The sequence below is a fragment of the Emys orbicularis genome, chromosome 10 (assembly GCF_028017835.1).
Source record: "Emys orbicularis isolate rEmyOrb1 chromosome 10, rEmyOrb1.hap1, whole genome shotgun sequence".
NCBI lineage: Eukaryota > Metazoa > Chordata > Testudines > Emydidae > Emys > Emys orbicularis.
The window spans coordinates 48,222,290-48,243,871 of NC_088692.1; the positions used below are offsets into that span (position 1 = coordinate 48,222,290).

Genomic DNA, 21,582 nt, shown 5'->3' on the forward strand with positions numbered 1-21,582 from the left:
CCATAAGGCTTTATGGAAATATGCCTAGAATGTGTTTTATGCTACATATGCCATGTAACATATCTCCGTAAAGATTATGATCTACTGAATGTATTAATCCTATTTGTATGCATGTATCATTTTTGTATTCAAAGTTATGAATGTTGGCTGTGTACTGGCTTGATTTCTAAATAACCTTAGTAGAGCATTTGGTCAGTTCCTGGAGAAAGGAATGTTGAAATTAAGTACCTAATCAAGAAACACTTAAAGGACAATGGATCTTGGAATGCTCCAATCCACATAAGAAGTCTACTTGAGGACGTTCAAGGTAGCATGTAAACAATGGATGCTACCTGTAAAACCTGAGTCATGCATGGACATGTGACTTGCCCAGGTGACTCCAAAACTCCATCTTGGAGCTGGACTTTGCATAGGAGTGAGGAGGGGGTCTCCACCCACAAGAGAAAGTCTATTTAAACCCCTGGGAGACCCCTCCATTTTGTCTTCAGCTGGCTAAAGAGAGAGCCTCTCCACCCCCCAGGATACTTGAAAGAAACTGGAACAAAGGACAATGTGCAAGGGGTGTGAGTGATTGCTGGACCCAGGCTAAAAGGAGATTAGTTTGTCAAAGGGAGCATTCTGGACCTGGTGAGGATCTTATCTCTATTCAGTTCGTTTAGACATAGATTTGCGCATTTTATTTTATTTTCCTTGGGGACTTACTTTGTTCTGTCTGTTGCTACTTGGAACCACTTAAATCCTACTTTCTGTATTTAATAAAATCACTTTTTACTTATTAATTAACTCAGAGTATATCTTAATACCTGGGGAAGCAAACAACTGTGCATCTCTCTCTATCAGTGTTCTAGAGAGCAAACAATTTATGAGTTTACCCTGTATAAGCTTTTGTGACAAAGTTCCTCCTCTATCTTGGTGGGTCCTGCGCTTATTGGCGGATTTTCTTGCCTCAGAGATTCACCATGTGGATTGGGGAACACCCAGAGACTTTCCCCTCTGGGAGAACCCACAGTCCAGGTCAATTGGGAGGTTTGGGGGGAACCCGGGCCCGCCCTCTACTCCGGGTTCCAGCCCAGGGCCCTGTGGACTGCAGCTGTCTATAGCGCCTCCTGTAACAGCTGCATGACAGCTACAACTCCCTGGGCTACTTCCCCACGGCCTCCTCCAAACACCTTCCTTATTCTCACCACAGGACCTTTCTCCTGGTGTCTGATAACGCTTGTGCTCCTCAGTCCTCCAGCAGCACTCCCACACCCTCTCCCTCTCAGCTCCTTGCGCCTCTTGCTCCCAGCTCCTCACACTCCCACCACAACTGAAGTGAGCTCCTTTTTAAAACCCAGGTGCCCTGATTAGCCTGCCTTAATTGAGTCTAGAAGCTTCTTCTTAATTGGCTCCAGGTGTCCTAATTAGCCTGCCTGCCTTAACTGGTTCTAGCAGGTTCCTGATTACTCTAGTGCAGCCCCTGCTCTGGTCACTCAGGGAACAGAAAACTACTCATCCAGTGACCAGTATATTTGCCCTCTACCAGACTCCTGTACCCCACTGGTCTGGGTCTGTCACACTTTATACAGGGTAAAACGGATTTATTTGGGTTTAGATCCCATTGGGAGTTGGGCATCTGAGTGTTAAAGACAGGAACACTTCTCTTAGCTGCTTTCAGGTAAACCTGCAGCTTTGGGGCAAGTAATTCAGACCCTGGATCTTTGTTGGAGCAGACGGGAGCATCTGGCTCAGCAAGACAGGGTGCTGGAGTCCTGAGCTGGCAGGGAAAGCAGGGCTAGAAGTAGTCTGGGCACATCAGGTGGCAGCTCCCAGGGGGTTTCTGTGATCCAACCCGTCACACCTATGTCTTGCACAGACCCCTATCTCACACACATACACATACAAACACAAACACACACAAAAAAACCCAGCAGCTTTATAAACACACCAAACCAAGTTTGCAACCAAATACTTTTTAATAAACCCACATGCATTTAAAAGGCACATGGTTGTTCTGTTTCCCCCCCATGTTTGTTTGGGCCTTCAGGTTAAAGAACAAGCAAAAATGTTAGTTAGTATTACCCCCTAATCCCTATACAACCTGTGTAATACCTGAAGTTTTTTGTTTTTTTTTTAATTTAACATTATTAAGCACAACTATAGTGGAAAATGTTTTTTTACCTTGGCCTAGTTGTCAAATGCTGCTTAAAGTTACTGGTTCCATGCTAAACAGATCACACTGCAATAAAGACAGGCACCATTATTTACTAAGACAGCATGGCCAAAGAGTGGCATTACAGAATATATATTTTCAGAGTTAAAAACAGGGAGCAAAGCTCCTCCTCTTGCAGTCCAGCAGCAATTCAAGAGAGTTTCTGTTGATACCTGAGGTTTTAATACCATCTAACTTAGGGGGTCTCAAACACCCGGCCCGGGGGCCACATGCGGCCTGCGGGGTTGTTTTCTGCGGCCCGCAAGCTCCTTGTGGCTCCCCCGCGCCCCCCAGCATTTACCTAGAGCGGCTCCAGCCCGACGTGTACCGGGGGCAGGGCAGGCTCCCTGCCTGTCCTGCCCCTGCGCCGCTCTGGGAAGCGGCCGGAACGTGGGGAAGGGGGGCACAGAGGTCTGTGTGTTGCTCTTGCTTCAGGCAGCGCCCCCAGCAGCTCCCATTGGCCGCGGTTCCCCATTCCCGGCCAATGGGAGCTGCTGGGGGGGGTGCCTGAAGCAACAGCAACACACAGACCCCTGTGCCCCTCCTCCCCCAAGTTCCGGCCACTTCCCGGAGCGGCGTGGGGACAGGCAGGCAGGGAGCCTGCCCTGCCCCCGGTGCGCGTCGGGCTGGAGCCCACCCCCCCGAACCTCTCCTGCAGCCGAACCCCCTGCCCTGAGCCCCCGCCACACCCCACACCCCTCCTGCACCCCCTGGGAACAGGAAGGGGGCAGAGTTGGGGTGGGGATTTCGGGGAAGGGGTTGGAATGGGGGCGGGGCCTCATGGAAGGGGTGGAGTGGGGGCGGGGCCGAGGGCAGTGAGGGGGAGGTGTCAGTAATGCGGCCCTTGGGCCAATGTACTAGTCCTCATGTGGCCCTCGTGGTCATTTGAGTTTGAGACCCCTGATCTAACTCTTTGTTTCAAACAGACTTCAAAATAGTAGTTAGCAGGTTAATTTAATCACCACAGCTCTGAAATAATAGATACTTAAGGACTTTAGGCACCCCTCCCCTAGCATTCCCTTTTGCCATCTGGGGTGGGGGAACCAAGTTGTCTGCACAACTGGGCTTTATTTTTTTCCTTTTAGTTAAAATACATTTTTCTGTAGGGCCTTCTTACAGTATTAAACATTTCCAAGTGGGGTCCCTTTGCAGAGATCAATGAACGTCTTGGGGCTTGTTTTTTTTTTTTAAAAACATGTTTCTTTCATGCTTCAAGTTTGGGGTGGGGGTGTTTCCTAGAACGAATGACCCATAACATTCTACCAACTCCTGGGGTCCTATTTAAACTGTCCAATAGCATCTGCGAATTCCTGAGGTTTTATTTCATTTCATATTAATCAGAACTCACCATCCTCACCCACCCACCCCCCTTACTGTGGGTGCACACCCATCAAATGTAACCCTATGACAACAAGGGTGAGTAATCACAGTCACCCTGGCTATTCAGTGGGGGTGTGGTTAAAACCATTTGGTTCAACAGGATAAGTCAGCTCTATTGTACTCAAACACATGTCTAAACTATCCCTGGTGGTTTTTTTGTTTGTTTGTTTGTTTTGTTTTTTGTTTTATTGTAAACACATTTTTAGGATTTTTTCCCTCCCACAACATACATTTCAGCTTTTTGCGGTAAATGGTTCTCTTTTACACAAAAACACAAGAGCTACGTTCTCACAAACAATTTATTTTTTATTTAAAAGACATACAGCTTCTTGAAAACAAACTAAGATGCTTCATTAAAACTTTTAGCTCACTTAAGGGCCAGAGACCTTCTAACAGAAACACAGATAGTCACAAAGCCCTTTTCAATGTTGTTGTTATTTTTTAAATTTACAGCTACCAAGTTTTATATCGCATGTTTGCCCCCTCACCATTCTCTAACTTAATCCCTTTAGATTTCTTACAAATAGTCTTTTTCTTAAGCAGGGTTCTGTAACTTTTTGTGCGGACTAGACGGTCAATATAACGCTGTAAGCAGGCATCTTCCAGTTTGGTCGTTTTCTTTAAAACACCGTCAGGGTCTCCACTGAATTGAACAGCATTTAACAAGGTCACCCCTTGCGCTAAATGTTCTTGGGTCAGGCACAGACATTGCATAGCATAACCTACGGCAATAACAATGTTTAATAAACTTTCCAAACACAGCTCAGCACACAGGCCCCGGAGCTTGCACTTTATATCCACTGAAGTCCAAGTCACACAGCCATGGTGCCATTGGGCTGGTGCATCTATGACACAGCCCTCACAATCTTCTAAAAGCTTTTCCCTAAGGCAGTGTTTAAGGACAGCATAAACAGTAACGCATGACGGTAGGGCCCTTATACATAAATAGTCCGCATGACTTTTTTACGCTCATGACGTGGCACTGGCTCAGTTAGTTCCATGCCAAGCCTCCTCCTAAACTTCTCATAGCCGTCATCCTCGGAGTCCTCTTCAACAATTTGTATCAGCGTTTGGGTTCCGGCGTGTCCATCAATGGCTGGGCCAAAGGGCTCCCCTCGGTCACTCCCGCCTCCTCCTCGGAACTGTCTCTGATGTAGCGCTTTCTCTGTGGATGGTCGAAGACCCTTGGGGCTAAAACAAAGTCCAAAGTTGTCATCGGGGTGGTGAAGGAGTCCATATTTCCACGATTTCTAAAACATGCGTTCTTGGTAAAAGATGGACTCTTCTGCCCGGCGCTGGGACTTATGGGGTGATGGTGCTGCGCTCTGATTGGCAGAGGGCGCTGGGAGGAGTTCTTAGAGGGGTCACACGACCCTCTTCTGGGCGGCTCACCCGTCCCAGAACCTGCCCTGTTTTGGTCAAATCTGCTCTCGGGGCGGTCCTATGCAGCCGAAACCCCGTCGCGACTGATAGAGGGTGATGGGAGGAGTTCTTAGAGGGGTCACACGAAACACTTCCGGACGGGTCACCCACCCCAGAATTCCTCACCTTTGGTCAAATCTCCTCTCAGGGGTGGTCCCCAACAGCTGAAACCCATCCTGATTGGTAGAGGGAGGTGGAAGGAGTTGTTAGAAGGGTCATATGACCCACTTCTGGATGGGTCACCCTGCCCTGGTGCTCCCCCTGATTGGTCAAATCTCCTCTCCGGGCGGTCCTATGGGAGCAAAGCTCATCCTGATTGGTAGAGGGCAGTGGGAGGAGCTCCTAGAGGGGTCACATGACACACCTTGCTTCCAGTCAAGGTGGCCACCACCTTGACCCCAGAAGTAATACCCCCATGGGGCGGGACTTCCGGTGACAGGTGAGCAGGGTTTAAGGGGTCAAGGGGTGGAGTTTAAGGGGTCATGGGGTGGGGTTGGGGTTTGTTTGACGGTAGGGCCCTTATACTACTAAGAGCAGGATGAAGTCCAGCTCGAAGAAGTGTTTGGGGGAGTTACTTTGTAAATTATCAGCTTGGTCTGGGACCGCCTCTGCTGCTATCTCAAGCCCCGATGGTACCTCTATTACTAGAAGAGAACCGGTCTGGGACAGATCTCTCTCCAACAACCTGTGTGATAAAGGAAGAAGACACACACACACAAATATTAGCTTCTCAGCAATGTCCTTGTCATCTTTAATTGCTCTCTTGAAGCCACCCGTTCTTTCACAGGCTTCTGATCTCCTTAAAGTGTTTTTTAGTGTTTGTCTATATCCCTTCCAACTACACACTCAGCCCGGCAGAAGAGTCTGTCCTATCTCGGGGACTCTCTTTCTGCCCTGCCACCCCCACAAACATGATACAGTTCTGTGGCGATCTGGAAGCCTACTTTCGCCGTCTCCGACTCAAAGAATACTTTCAAGATAACACTGAACAGCACACTGATACACAGATACCCTCCCACCAACAGCACAAGAAGAAGAACTCCACATGGACTCCTCCTGAGGGTCGAAACGACAGTCTGGACCTATACATAGAATGCTTCCGCTGACGTGCACAGGCAGAAATTGTGGAAAAACAACATCGCTTGCCTCATAACCTAAGTCGTGCAGAACGCAATGCCATCCACAGCCTAAGAAACCACCCTGACATCATCATCAAAGAGGCTGATAAAGGAGGTGCTGTTGTCATCATGAACAGGTCTGACTACCAAAAGGAGGCTGCCAGACAACTCTCCAATACCAAATTCTACAGGCCACTTCCCTCAGATCCCACTGAGGAATACACTAAGAAGAAACTGCACCATCTACTCAGGACACTTCCTACACCTACACAGGAACAAATCAACATACCCTTAGAGCCCCAACCGGGGTTATTCTATCTACTACCCAAGATCCACAAACCCGGAAATCCTGGATGCCCCATCATCTCGGGCATTGGCACCCTCACTGAAGGACTGTCTGGATATGTGGACTCCCTACTCAGACCCTACGCCACCAGCACTCCCAGCTATCTCCGTGACACCACGGATTTCCTGAGAAAACTACAATGCATTGGTGACCTTCCAGAAAACACCATCCTAGCCACCATGGATGTAGAGGCTCTCTATACAAACATCCCACACACAGATGGAATACAAGCTGTCAGGAACATTATACCTGATGATGCCACAGCGCAACTGGTTGCTGAGCTCTGTGACTTTATCCTCACACACAACTATTTCAAATTTGATGACAATATATACCTCCAGACCAGTGGCAGGGGAGTTGGGTGTGTTTGTGTGTGGGCAGAGGAGGCCAGCCCCTCCCCCCTGTTGGCAGTGTGCATGTGGCACTGGGCCCCGGACTCATGGGGCAGGGGGGGATAATAGGAAGTAGAGCTCCAGCTCTTTTCTTACCTATCAGCTGCTGGGCAGCTGCTGCTCTCAGGGCAGCCTTCTTGCTCAGCCTCCCTGGGCAGTCCTGGAGCTGGGAAGCCAAGAACCCAGTTAGTCCCAAGCCACACATCCTCCCCAGGCTGAGGGGAGCTGCCTGCTAGGGAGGTGAGGAACCCCTGGCTGTCAGAGCCCTCTCCCCCTTGACTCCTCCCATGGGACAGAGATGACTTGTAGGGGAGCCACCCTCAAGGGCAGGGGATGGGGCTGAGTCAGTGAGGGGGCTCCCTGGAGCAGGGAAGCTCCCTGTGTGCTTAGGTCCTCCCACCCCCCAGTCCTGCAGGGCCCACACCCCAGAGTTCACTCACCAGGGTCCTGCAGGCTTCGCTCAGGAAGGCGGGGATGGCGGGGGCCGCCCCTTCGGCTAGCTGGCTCCGCACAAGTGTGCGCAGGGGCTGGTAGCTGAGGAAGGGTGCGCAGTGCAGCAATGCCACCCTGCACGCCTGCCAGAGAGGGCGAGAAGGGAGCTGGGTGAGTCCCTGAGTGCAACGGGCTGCCAACTCGCAGGCTCTGTGTGGCTTGGGGAGACTCCGCTGTGCCAGAGCAGCAAGGAACCACCTCTTTGCAGAACCCCCTCTGGCCTGACGGTTGCTCCCCAGGCCCCCACAGTCCCCATCTCCAGCTTGGCTGGGTTGAGGGGAGCCAGGCCCGAGTGCTGGGGCCGGGGAGGGACACTCCTGGAGCAGGGAAGGGGCTATTCCCTGTGGGTCCCTGTTGGGCGGTTAAAAGCACTGACCGGTGACCAACTTACTTGGCTTCCCCTCAATCCCAGGCACTATTGGGGGCTGCTACTCCACTGGGGCGGGGTGATTGCTGCAGGAGGCTGGTCATTCCCAGACAGGAGCTAGCACACAAGTGAGGGCAGGGCAGCAGCAATGGAGACCCAGTCAGCCTAAGCGACCTGCCCTTCCCTGAGGCCCTGCTTGGGTTAGGTCACTTGCTAGGGGCCAGAGATAGACCTGGGCCTCGCCACTAAACAGGGCAGGCTGTAAAATGGAGCCATAGCTGCGGAGAGGCTGGCTGGGCAGGGAGGCTGGAGGTGCCTGTGGGGAATGGAGGAGGAGAAGGAAACCCCACAGATCTACCCCACAGCTACACTCTGAGGGCTGGCAGAGCTCTGTGTGGGGTGGGGGAGGGCTGGATTAGTGGGGGGTCCTGGGTGCAATAGGGCAGCACTGAGGAGATCTAGGGCTTGGAGGGGGGAGTTTGTACCACCTTTGCCATGTTGTTAGAATGCCCCCAGCCACCCCTGCCCCTATGATCCCTCAGTTGCACTCACCTGGGCCACCTGGGGGTCCCCGTCCTGTAGGTGGATGAGCAGCGTCCCCATGCTCTTCTTCTTGGAAACAAATTTGCTGAGGTGGCCAGAGAGCTCCATGGAGGCCCGCCTCAGGCCGCTGTTCTCCTGCAGACAGGGGGCGCAGGGTGGTTAGGGGGGACAGGCTCAGGCCCTCACATGCTTTGGGAATCAGCCTGGCAACTGCAGAGCCCGGAGAGGTTTCAGCTAGTTCAAATGACAGGACAATTCTCTGCAAACTCCTCTCCTTCCTGCTGGGCCCCAGGGCTGCTGAACAATTGTGGGCCCAGGGCCCAAGAATGATTGTATCCCTGCCTTCCCTAGCAGAGGAGCTGAGCTGCCCCACAAATCCAGGAATGTGCCTGCATCGGACACTGAGCCCCCTCCACGTGAGGGCAGGTCCTGAGCATCTCCCCCTGTGGGGAGCCCTATAGTGCCATGGGGCCTGCCCTGCTTGGTACTTACATCCTCAAAGAATGTTCTCGCCTGGCTGGGTTCTGCAGAGTTAGCACCAAATGAGGCTCGGAGCAACCCCCAGCCTTGCCCTTGGCTGGGGCTACTCAGAGTCCCTGCCGGCGGTACTGCAGCTGGTGAGGGAGTGGTGGGGGAAATCTCCTCCAGCAGCCGGGTCTCCCATGGAAGGGTGTTTTCCTCCCTCTTGTGGAGTCCACCCCCTGTCTGCTTGCCACTGCCCCCTGCCTGCCAGGAATGACTCACTTCTGACTCCCAGACCCTGCTGGCCAGCCATGGCTCCTGCCTGGGCCAGGATGGGAACACCCCATGGGGCAGGGAGTTTCAAACTATGGCCGGGGAGAAGATAGCCCTCGGTTCTGGGGTTTCTCCCTGCTCCTACGCTCTGTAGGTCACTCTAACTGGGTTCTGGCTCCCAGCCACCGTGCGATGTGGCTGCTGCCCCCTGCCCCTAAAACCCTGCCCAGATTTCCCTCCACCCCTCCTCCCAGCACAGCAATACCCCTCAGCCGTGACTTACAGCAGGGCAGGTGGTCCAAGCCTCCTGCTCTTCTCTGGCTTCAATTGTCCATCATGTATCCTATGGGAGGCAGGCGGGCCTGGTTATTTAACAGCATGCAGGGCACCAGCCACCGCTTGTATTTCTGTCTTTCAAGGTGCCCCCCACCCCCAATCCATCCGGGCAGAGGAGGGGAAGGAGCTGGGTGGACAGTCAGTCCCCAAGATTATTGGGACCAGCAGCTGCGGGATGGGTGTTGGGTTCTCAGGGCCTCGCTGCAGGGTCTATCCTCACAGCAATTGCTGCTCCATACTCGAGCCTAGCGAAGGGGAAGGAAACATCGTACAGAATCAGGCGTATATATTCTGTTGCACCGTCATTACAGGTCAACTGTATAAAGCAACACACAAGGGCATAACTGCCTTTCATAAGTGAGGGTACTCCTAAGTCTGGGGGTAGCTGCATGCTCATGACTGCATAGGGATGTTACCCAAGATCTCATGTTCACTCCCCAGACAGAGACTTGCACACCCACAGTAAACTCCTCTCCCCACATTTCCTGACACCCTCCCTATTTACAACCAATGCAGTTGGCTGCTTTTTAAAGATAAGTGCATGTTGCAAACTCATGTTTTGTTATCCATTTCCTTCTTTGCAAACAAAGATTCAGGCGGAGAGAAATTCAGGCATAGTTCTTCCTGCAGGTCTAGCTACTTAGATGCTCTGCTCACACAGGCAGGCTGATCATATGGGCTGGACCACGCTGCTGTGTGGATGAGGGAAGCCTATGGAAGGTGGGGTGTAAAACAGCAGCTGACGTAGCCTAGATGGGCACATACTCACTGAAGATGCTCAGACCAAACTTGGGTCAGGATGCAATGCTGAAACAGTCCAGCAGAGGGAGCCACTGCAGGAGTAATGGGCAGGCTGCCAGTAGATGTCCCCATATAGGCAAGAGAGCACTTGCAGAGACCTGTGAGAAAGCAGGAGGATACCCAGGTTACTGCCTTGCAGAGTTCCAGAAGGGAGGGGTCTCTTTCACACCAAGATCTACCCGAGCTCTGATCTCTAGGGCAGGAGCCTTTTATTTGGCTCCACAGGCCTCACTCATACACCTGCCAATCAAGCAAAGCTTTCGAGCTCAGTTTGCACCATACAGAATGAACGGGTGGTCAGACTCACTCACCTCTAGGGCGCCCTTTTTGTATGTCTAGGACTTTTCCATCTTCTCCTCCTCCACCGAGGGGAAGAGGATGGAAGCTCCAGCTCCTGAATTGGGCTATTAGGGACACACACTGATCACCAGTGACTTATTGGGGAACTAAATAGGGAACCCTGGAGACAAGGGTATTTCCCCGACCTGCCTATGGTGGAGAAACATTAAGATTCAGGTCCCAGGAGTCCAGAACCTCTCTTGAGTTTGCCCTCTGCAATCCGTTATCTCTGGATGGAGCCTAACAGAAAAACAAGAGATTAGTGGCCAAGGGCACAGAGGACTGCCATGTATAGCCTCCGGGAACCAAGGCTCAGGAGAAAAGGCTAGTGGCCTGCCAAGCAGCAGCAGTCAGGCTTGGCCTTCTCTGGCCCCTCAACAAATCTTCCCCAGAACCTCTGAGTTACATGCAGGCTGCCCGGAGGGTATCGCTCAGTGAGAATTCACCTCTGGCAGGCAGCCCTATCAAGAGGGGGCGGGATCAAAATTACATGAGCCCAGGATGAGCTTCCTCTCTTGGACAGTAGAGCTGGGCAACCTGCTGCAGAGGCGAACGCTGCAAATCCAAAAAACATCATCATCATGTTCAGCCTCACCTCCACGAGCAGACGCCTGGCATGTAATCAAGTCTCCATTTTGTCCTCATCCAAAACCTGAAATCAAACTCTTACCTTCTCAACATTAAAGACAGTGATAGATGTCCTTGTTGTGTAAACAGGCAGAGAGGTTATGCAACTTGGGCGGAAACAGGCACTCAAATACTGCACTGATGGGGGCCTTATAAAGATGTAGACAGATGATAAGTAGCATCTTTATATAGGAGATCCTTGAACAATGCACCAAGCTATTGGACTCAAAGCAAGAACAAACTTCTCTTGTTCACCTCTCAGTAGGAGAGCTCAGGGAAGAGAAGAGTGAAGCCACAGCTCGTATCGAATCTGCTCTTCAGCAGACTACACGCTGCACATCAGACGTACAGCAGCAGTGTTGATGAATTAATCTAGTACAGTGGTTTCCAAACTGGGGTTCGCGAAATGTTACAGGTTGTCCGCGGGGAAAAAATTCCCTAATGGCGGACAGAGCTGTCCCTAGGGACCCCGGGCAGCACAGGGCCAGCAGCCCGGAGCCCCTGGACTTCCAAGAGCTAAGCAGATCAAAGCAAGCATATCTATCACACTAAGATTTAAACTTCAAAACTCCTTATAAGAAATGCAAAGGGAGGTGGATATTTTTTCCTGTTTTTAAAATTAAATAGGCAGCTAATATTGTTTTAAAAATTATTAGGAAGAACAAGTTTAAGCTTTGTTGTAACGTGCGTTGTTTGTCTGGCCTGCTCAAGACCTGAATGCTTGTGTAGGAGGAACTCTAAGTTGACTTCTTAAATACCTTCATCAAGGAGTATCAGAGGTGAAACAGCATGAAACGTAGGAGCCTTGTCTTATAACAGGCTTATTCAAAGTGATACAAGCTACGAAAGTAAGATCTTGGAAGAGTGTTGCCGTTTTCATAATGTAATAAAAATACTGTAATGATAAATAATAATTAATAATGAAGTGTGTAATAAGCTTGTCATCAAAACAAATTTTATATTTCCAAGATTACTGTTTTTATAATTTATACTCAGGTAAAGGAGAAAATCCCTGGAAATATTCATTTTGAGGAGGGGGTTCGCGAGACTTGACATTTTAGTGAAAGGGGTTCTGTCATAACTATAAAGGGAAGGGTAACAGCCCTCCTGTGTACAATACTATAAAATCCCTCCTGGCCAGAGGCTCCAAAATCCTTTTACCTGTAAAGGGTTAAGAAGCTCATGTAACCTGGCTGACACCTGACCCAAAGGATCAATAAGGGGACAAGATACTTTCAAATCTTGGTGGGGGGAAGGCTTTTGTTTGTGCTCTTTGTTTTTGGGGGGAGTTCGCTCTTGGGACTAAGAGGGACCAGACATCAATCCATGCTCTCCAAATCTTTCTGAACAAGTCTCTCATATTTCAAACTTGTAAGTACAGCCAGGCAAGGCGTGTTAGTTTTATCTTTGTTTTCTCAACTAGTAAATGTACCTTTTGCTAAGGTGTTTACCTCTGTTTGCTGTAACTTTGAACCTAAGGCTAGAGGGGGTTCCTCTGGGCTCTTTAAGTTTGATTACCCTGTAAAGTTATTTTCCATCCTGATTTTACAGAGATGATTTAGACCTTTTTCTTTAATTAAAAGCCTTTTTTAATAACCTGATTGGTTTTTCCTTGTTTTTAGATCCAAGGGGATTGGATCTGGATCCACCAGGAGTTGGTGGGAGAAAGGAGGGGGGATGGTTAATTTCTCCTTGTTTTAAGGTCCAAGGGGTTGGATCTGTGTTCACCAGGGAGTTGGTGGAAGAGTCTCTCAAGGCTACCCAGGGAAGGGAGTTAGCCCATTGGGAGTGGTGGCAGCGGACCAGATCTAAGCTGGTAGTTAAGCTTAGAAGTTTTCATGCAGACCCCCACATCTGTACCCTAAAGTTCAGAGTGGGGAAGGAGCCTTGACAGGTTCACAGGTTGTTAAAGTTTGGGAACCACTGATCTAGAATGAGAATACAGTATCTGCACCATCCGGGTCCAAAATAGGGTAAATGCACACAAGGCAGACTTTTAATAATGCTTGGACAATACAAAGCCAACTCCCCCCTCCATGCAAGTTCTGCTGGTTGGATGTGAAGATACGAGGGTGGGGTTGCAGTTGTGGAGGTGATGTTTTATAAACATGCTCCTGGAAGACCAATAGACTGCTTCTACTACACAGCCACTTCCTAGGGGAATCCAAAGAGACTAGGTTTCATTTGGGACACCTTCCAGAAAGCAGCTTAGGAGAGAGGTGCTACAGCTGCCTTGGAAACATGTACTTCCAACAGATTCTCTACCACCCAACTGGGAAAAGTCTCCATGTGTGCCAAAGACGGGACCGCTTACGGGCCGAAACATCAAATTCCTGGAAGCTGAGAGTGAGAAGTTTTAAAGCACCCCTTGGTGAAACTCCTCTGATTACCAGACAATGCCAGGATTAATTGCCTCAAGTACCATGTCACTAATCCAGCATGCCAGGGACATCACAGAGTGCAAAGGCAAACACGGTGGTTTACGAGCAGCTGTTTTGCTTGACCTAGATACAGAAATCTGGTTTTGCCTGGGAGGGGAAGGAACAACAGATTCTTTAGAACCTTTGACAGCGCTGCAGCTTTAAGCACCAGAGAGGCAAATGCTTCCTCAGATTTTCAGCCTTCAGTAAGATGTGGCAGCCCTTACAGAGACAAGCAAGAAACTGCCTGGAGACACAGAATGGCTACCCTGAAGTCACAAACCTTTGCTGACCTGTCACCAACCGCTGGCGAAGGAAGCTGCACACGCTGCAGTGCTCCTGGTCTGGCCACACAAACACGCTTGGCAGCATCACTGAGTCAAGACAGCACTCACCAGATCTTCTGGCTCCCTTGAAAGTACTCCAACGGCCCAGCTTTACAGACATGCATGTGGGGCAGTGGGCTGCACTTCCACACGCTTCTTTGGGGGATTTTTTTTTTTTAAAGCTGCAGTGCCAAAGGAATGTTTTGGGGGAAGTTCTGGGTTATACAGGCAGTCAGACGAGATTCTAAGGCCAGAAGGGATCATTGTGCTCTATGACCCTTGCTGGCATCCCTAAATTCAGAGTCCAAAAGGGATGACTTCAAAGGGAGGCTCAAAGCACTGTTGAAAACCAGACAGGCTATCCAGTAACTTAGAGCACCTTCAGACATTGCCATTATTTGCATCTCTCGGGTCCCCCTATTCGTTATTAATAGACTTACAGTCTGTATTCAGTGCTCCTTAGCTTATGGCTTTGGATACCCAATGACAGCTGGTTGAGCTTTTCTGGTAGTTTTACCTGTGTACAGTATTTATACAACACAATTACCCCATGGGGCTTCCTCACCCAACGGGAAGAGACAGAAAGCAGGGAGGAAAAACTATTAAACTCTTCCACAAAATACTGAGCCATATAAAGTGCAATGTTACCATTTAGGCTAAAAAAATGCAACGTTCACGTCAAGGGGGCTAGGTGTTTAGTGGCCCTAAACACCATGACTGTGTATGTGATAGACCTCAATCTCGAAGCACTGGATGTAGGCAAAGGGAGTGCTGAAGACAGCTCTAAATCAAAAAAGAATCAGGCTAAAGAGAACTGTTAATTTGTTAAGGAACCAAAAAGGATTGATTTATTATTTAACAGCCCTGCTGCTAACAAGACGGAGGGATAGATTTTTTTTTGACATTTCTACTGGCTGGTAAATTGTATTACCCCATTTCCCAGAATGACTCAAGGGATTTGGGGGGAGGGGGGCAACCCCTTCCCCCAGCAGCTTTAGCGGAACTGAAATTTACAGGGCTGATAACTTCCTTATTTGTTCTGATCTATAGCAGCTGGGATGACCTCCCAACTCCAGCGGAAGAGGTGGCTAATTATTAGCTCTCGACCACCACAAAATGTTGCAACTGCTACAAAATAAAAAGAGTTTATAACCTCTGAACAGGAACTGGGAATTGCTTACAAATTAGTATCTGGAATCCAGAGGCGATACCCTTACATTTATCTGCTAGGGTAAGTCAAACATTGGTCATTTGTGAGTGTCCTAAACAGAGATCAAACTTTCAGGTCTACTACTATCTTCTCCCACCACCTCTACTTCTGTTTTTATTAAAGGAGTGATTCCATCAGATGCATCTTCCTCCCTTCCCTCAGGAGAGTGTGTGTCAAAATCTCATTGTGTATGATCAAGAAGGAAGAAAAATCTGTACACAATGATTAGCCCTGATATTTTAATGGAAATACTGCACTACAGTCAAGTTTACAACATTTGTATAGAAATCATCACATGGATAGGTGGCCAAGGATCACATTACAGAATACAAAAAGCAATTTAAAGTAAAAAGAAATCTTCCTATTGTACAGGCTGGGATCAGAGCTTGGAGCTCAGAAGTCAGACATCGGGAGGGATGAAAGCTGTAGGTGAAAACCCTGCTGCAGGAGGAGATCTCCTTGTGTTTTATTGGGGTTTTTTCCCGGGTACTTTGAACAGCAGGAATCCCGCCATGTTAACCCCATTCTGCTCAAATAACATGCAGGCACAGACTCTTGGACAAAACACCCACAAAGCAGCAGCAGCTGTTACTTCTAAGCTGGTAAAGTCTAAATCATCCTGACTTCCACTTCCAGATCAGCTTTAACATACATTAAAAAGAAACACCTGAGGGTGGGGTGAGGCACAGGGGAGCGTGTGTAAAACCTTTGAAATGGAAGAGGACACAATAAAACCCCCTTCCTGTCTGAACACAGCAAAAGGAGGAGAAACGGGACAGGTAACTTATTGCTGGCAAACTCTGAAAACTCCCCTGTGGGCTCTTTACTCTCTTTTCCTCTCTCCATAGGAGGCTCCCATTCATCACAATGGCTGGAATTACTCTCTGTACATTGGCTGCCAATGACTAGTGACCCTTATAGGCCATGCATTTTCACCACTCTGCTCTCCCAGGCTGCACAAAGTCTGGAGCGATTGCCCTCCCCCGACCCTCTCTCCCCAATTTCTCCATCTCTCTGCCGGGGAAGGTAAGAGAACTCAGTTCTGAGGGGACAACCAGTTGTCTTGAAATCTCTGGGACAGATTTCAGAAGTGGACTTTGAAAAGCAGCAAAGCTGCATTCACAGCTCTCCAGCTGGGACAACGGAAGCTGTTCGGGCACAACTGGCAGCATTGTTTTGTGCAAGGAAAGGATGCCTCCTTTGAGGAGGAGAGACATTGCAGTTGGGTCTGTCGTGGCTTACGAAGTCCATGCCAACTTGTCTGAAAACCAAAATCTTCCAATGCTTAAATATCTGCCAGCACTAAACTTCTATGCTTAAAAAATATATATATCCCATTTGTGGATTTCACTAGTGAAATGCATCACACAGCCTACCCGCCTTGCCGTTCTCTCTCTCACACAGACACAGACCTAGACATAGATACATACACAAAGCAGCTCTAATGAAATACTGGTTTGGTACTTAGGATGTTTTCTCCAATACTGAGAGGGAAAATACATAAGCACAATCAACCCCAGCTAGGTAGCTCAGCAACACTTCAGATTATGAAGCCAATAATAAAATGGTCAAATGTCCCCTCTCCGCACTGCAAACTGCATGCTGCATGGTGCCTTTCAGAACAGGAGCAGGGCCGTGGGTGAGCGAGTGTCTTCCTCAATAAGAACCAAGATGTATTTTTATTTACAAAAGAAAGGAGAGAACAGTTTCCACACAAAAGCACTACAACGATAACTCCCTTTGGTAAAAAGTGTAATAAATGTCTCCATAGGTCTGTTTGTTGGTACTAACTCTCAAGCCACCTGGTACTATGGTACACAAGAAGCTGGTACAGTTATGCTAGCACATCAAGCATACTTCCTTTAATAAAAAAAGGAAAAAAATTGACAATATGTACATTTATTTACAAAAAAGGAAGGGGAACATGTTAAAATTGTGTTGTTTCTGCTGTGTGTGCGTATGTGTGTGAAAAGCTGGTGCATGGCACTAGGAGAGACTAGTAAAGAAGCAGGTACAAAACAATCCCGCTGGCACTAGAAAGGACAGACCAATCTGAGCTGGTTGAATCAGGAGTCCAGCAGGGTGAAGGAGGGAGGAGTCGAGGGTCAGATCCAGGAGATGCTGTTCTCGACAGCCGGACTGCAGAGCTGGGTGACCCCGGGTGAGATCCTGGCAAACCTGCAGCAGTCTAACAGAGGAGAATCCAGTTGTGATAGGCACCTCTGGGTTTCACGACATATCTGAGCATGTAACTTTAAATGCACCACTCCGGTCAGGATGTATGCAACATCCAGTTCTCTTCCCTTGAAGTTCAGGCCATTGAGGAGTTAGTCTCAAAAGTGCTGGTGCATATGAGCTAGCTGCATTTCTCTAGGATCACTCAGTTCTGAAAAGGGTCCTTCCCTCCACAGTGCACGCTGAAGTCAGAGGCCTGTTGGCAACAGTTCCCGCTTAGGGTTGTAGAGATCCGTTTTCCTAAACCGAATCCCGCTGGTGACAGGCTGTACCAGCTTCGCACTAGTCAACTGGCCATGTTACGGAGATACACAGTGAGGGGAGAAAGGCATCTTCCTCGTTTCCTTGATACGCACACACATACACACACCACGTGATCTTCCCTCACTCAGGGACTTTACCGTGTCTTGAATATTGTGCCGTATTTGACACGGCACTTGTTAATGCTCACAAAGTGCAGGGTCTCTGTATCACAGGTAGTGGTACAGGGCACCAAACCCTCCAACCCTTCTCCCATTAGCCACTTGTTTGTCTCAGCTGCCATTTCACGGGTCACATGCTCCTTGGTCCATTTGTCCACCCAGGCTTGGAATCGCTGGTGCAGCCGCTTGCTCACTCTTTCATGGGACTACAGAAATGGGAGAGACAAAAGATCACGAAACACTTAAAAAGCAAAAACAAATCCACTTCCCTAGGCCAACAGATTTGAGATGTTTAGCTCTGCTGGGGAACTGGCAATACAAACACTGACCCTTGCCGACTGATCAAGGGAAAGCGTCAGTAAATTGGAGGCAGTGTATGAACAAGCAGGCACAGCCATCCTTATTCCCCAACTGGAAATCCCCCAAAGCCTAGTGTTAATGAAAATTAAGTCCGTGAAATCAAGTGCTCAGAAGTCATCAAATTCAAAAATCATCAAATGTTTGTTGAACTCTGAACTAGAATGTTAACTCTGCCACAGTGTATATCCTGTATATTGTATGAAATGGATTCAACACTCTGCTAATGATCAAAACAGGGACACACAAAACATACATGTGCACCAGAGCAGAATTAAACACTCAACAGAAGTAATTTCCAGAAGTTCCTGACTTGACTGCTTGATTAGAACCCTAACGCTGCAATAATGCTAAGCTTCTCATATCTTTTCCCTGATTAATGGCAGTGTCAGGTGATGCAAGACTGTGTTCAGCCTTCAATGCAGGGGTTTATAAAAAACAATACAGAAACAGTCTCACGTGCGTGCAAGAATTCCAGCTGGAATAGAAGAGGGGAGTGCTGAGACGGATATATTTGTTCCCAACCTCTCACAGCACATGCGCGCATGCACACGGCACCCCCACTAAAATAAAGTTATTTTTGGACCGAAACAGAGCCTAAGAAATTTCAAACCAAAAAGGAATCTGAGTAAAGTTATGAGTAATTTAATAAAGGGTTAGTTAAGTTTAACACTGACTTAATTACAGTAGTCAGTCCCAGTAACTACTACACATATTCCCATAGCTGTGCTATTCTGTTAGAACCTGAACTTCTGAGTCCTGGGAAAATATGCATTGTGACATTTCCAGGGTGGACTGATTTAAATCAGCATTTGTATTTCAGCTGTTTTCTAAAGAAAGATGCACTCATTAGTTGATATACCAATTAAAACACCTTGACTTACAACTAAATAGACACTTTACAGTAGATTTGGTACATCTGTTTGCTACCTAGAAGTGTACACCATAACTATATTTTCAGATTCTTATTAACCAAGCACTTTTAGTATGTTAGAAAATGGTGAACGATATATTGCTTATTTACTAGATAATTAACTTTTTGCTCATGTTTTGTGTCAACCTGCATTAGAATGGTAACTGGAATTTAAACAACCAAAACAGTATATAAAATGTATTTGTATTAGACAAGACAACCTTAAATGTTTTAGACACAAACTTCTCTTATCAAAAGATGCTTCACATTGACAATTAAATAATTTATTAAATAGAGGGATTAACTGTAGTCAGTGAATTAAACTGATTATTTCAGGTTGGTCTGGGAAAATTTTCAAATATGCCTAAGTGAAAGTAACTGGGGCTTAAATTTCTAGTCTCGCTTATGTCTCTTGAAAAGAAGACAATCTCCTAAATTACCTACGCTAATCAACTGTACCATATTTTTGAAACTTGACCTCAAAAGTTAGATGCTTTCCCTGACTCTTTCTTTATATAGAAATGAAGCCTTTAATTCAACGGGTTTTTTGTTGTTGTTGTTTTTTAAGAGAGGGTCATGGATTCAGCATATTTATTTGTTATTTAAATGTCTTATTATAATCTTCTAAGTTTAGGCCTCAACATATTTTGTATTAAATTCTGATTTCATTTTAAACTGGCTCATTTTTAAAAAAGAAAAACTTATAAGTAACAAAAAAATTTAAAAAGGAATTTTATTTAATTTTTAAAAAAGGTCTTCCAATTTTTATCCACCTTGGACCTTTCTGTAATTATGACATCACTACGGCTATCCTAGTCCCAGACCCAGCACTTTCAAGCAGCTGGTATATTCGTTTGCAGTGCTCCGCTGCCCGGGAGCAACCCTAGACTCCCACTCTCAGTGACTGCAGGGACGAGGCACAGCTCCTTGATGAGATGAGCTTGGAGGGCTATGTCAGAACATGGGTCAGTTTTTCAGCATTTCAGTTCTTTGCTATCCCCCTTTTTAGGCTCACCCTAACAAGGGGGATTAGCAACCAATGTGAGGTGCCCCTAGGCAAGAAACCTACGAGTAAAAGGATGCTAACAGCTGCCTACTCTAACAGGAGAGTTTGGAAAATGGAGGGGGAGGAAAGGAAGGGTTACATCTCAGGAACATTCAGAGAAAGTTTACAGCGTCCAGTGGACTAAACTATGTCGTGTCCAGTCCTCAAAGCAATATGAAGACTACTAAATGTTACAGGAGAACAACCCCTCCCCCGCCACCCCGGACACTTTATCTGACTCTCCCCAGATGCCCTTTGGGAGCAAGAGGTTCAGGGAAACACCAGCTGCTCATCCCATTCCTTTCACTCAACTCCTACCTGCTGAGCACACAGCAGAGCAGTCCTCCTGTACATGTAATCCTCTGATTTGATCATGTACACCAGAGGTCAGCAATCTCTGGCACGCGGCTCGCCAGGGTAAGCACCCTGGCGGCCGGGCCAGTTTGTTTACCTGCTGCGTCGGCCGGTTTGGCCGATCGCGGCTCCCACTGGCCGTGGTTCGCCGTCCCAGGCCAATGGGGGCTGTGGGAAGCAGCATGGGCCGAGGCACATGCTGGCCGCGGCTTCCCGCCGCCCCCATTGGCCTGGAGTGGCGAACCGCGGCCAGTGGGAGCCGCGATCGGCCAAACCTGCCGACGCAGCAGGTAAACAAACTGGTCCGGCCGCCAGGGTGCTTACCATGGCGAGCCGCGTGCCAGAGGTTGCCGACCCCTGACGTGCACCATCTTATAGGAGTTCAGTTTGAATTTACACTCCAGCTTGTCCAAGCTCTCCTCATTCTCCATGGACTTCTTACTGTTTCCCTCCTTCCCTTCCTTCTCCTGCTGCTCCCGACCACGCTGACACTTACGGATCCGCCTCAGGTTCCTGTAAACCAGAGAATCCCTGCTGGGATTAGTGCTCATTCTCTGTCCACTAGGCTGGGCATATCTGGTGGCTCCAGGCCAGCCCTTCGGAACCCAAAGTATTGCTCAGAGTGGAATGGTCACAAATTAAAGTCGGTTAGGCTCATGTGCCTAGCATAAGCCAACCCACTGATCTCAGCTGTTTACAGAGAGTGAGGGCCTTTCAAAGCTATTTTGCAACCAACTTCCTGCTAGCGAAAAGCACTGACTCAGCACCTTCCGCACTCAGCTAGAGGGCTATTGTAAGCAAAGGCAGGATTGCCAAAAAAAAACAGGGCTGGTGACTCCCCAAACCCTGACCTCTCTGCTGCCTGTGGACTATGCCCTCTCTTAGGGTATGTCTACAGTACGAGAGTAGTTCGATTTTACTTAAATGGAATATGTGGAATCGATATTACAAAGTCGAACGTGTGTATCCACACTAAGGGCAGTAATTCAACTTTGTGAGTCCACACTAACGGGGCAAGCATCGACATTGGAAGCGGTGCACTGTGGGCAGCTATCCCACAGTTCCCGCAGTCCCCGCTGCCCATTGGAATTCTGGGTCGAGCCCCCAATGCCTGCTGGGGAAAAAAATGTGTCGAGGGTGGCTTTGGGTAACTGTCGTCATCCAACCGTCACTCCTGCCCTCCCTCCCTGAAAGCGCCGGCAGACAATCAT

At 48.4% G+C, this 21,582-nt stretch overlaps 1 pseudogene; it reads right to left on the reverse strand.

Moving 5' to 3' along the window:
* Positions 1–4,506: 4,506 nt before the first annotated feature.
* The window catches only part of LOC135885064 (paired amphipathic helix protein Sin3a-like), a 41,963-nt pseudogene continuing 24,887 nt past the window's right edge, over positions 4,507–21,582 (reverse strand).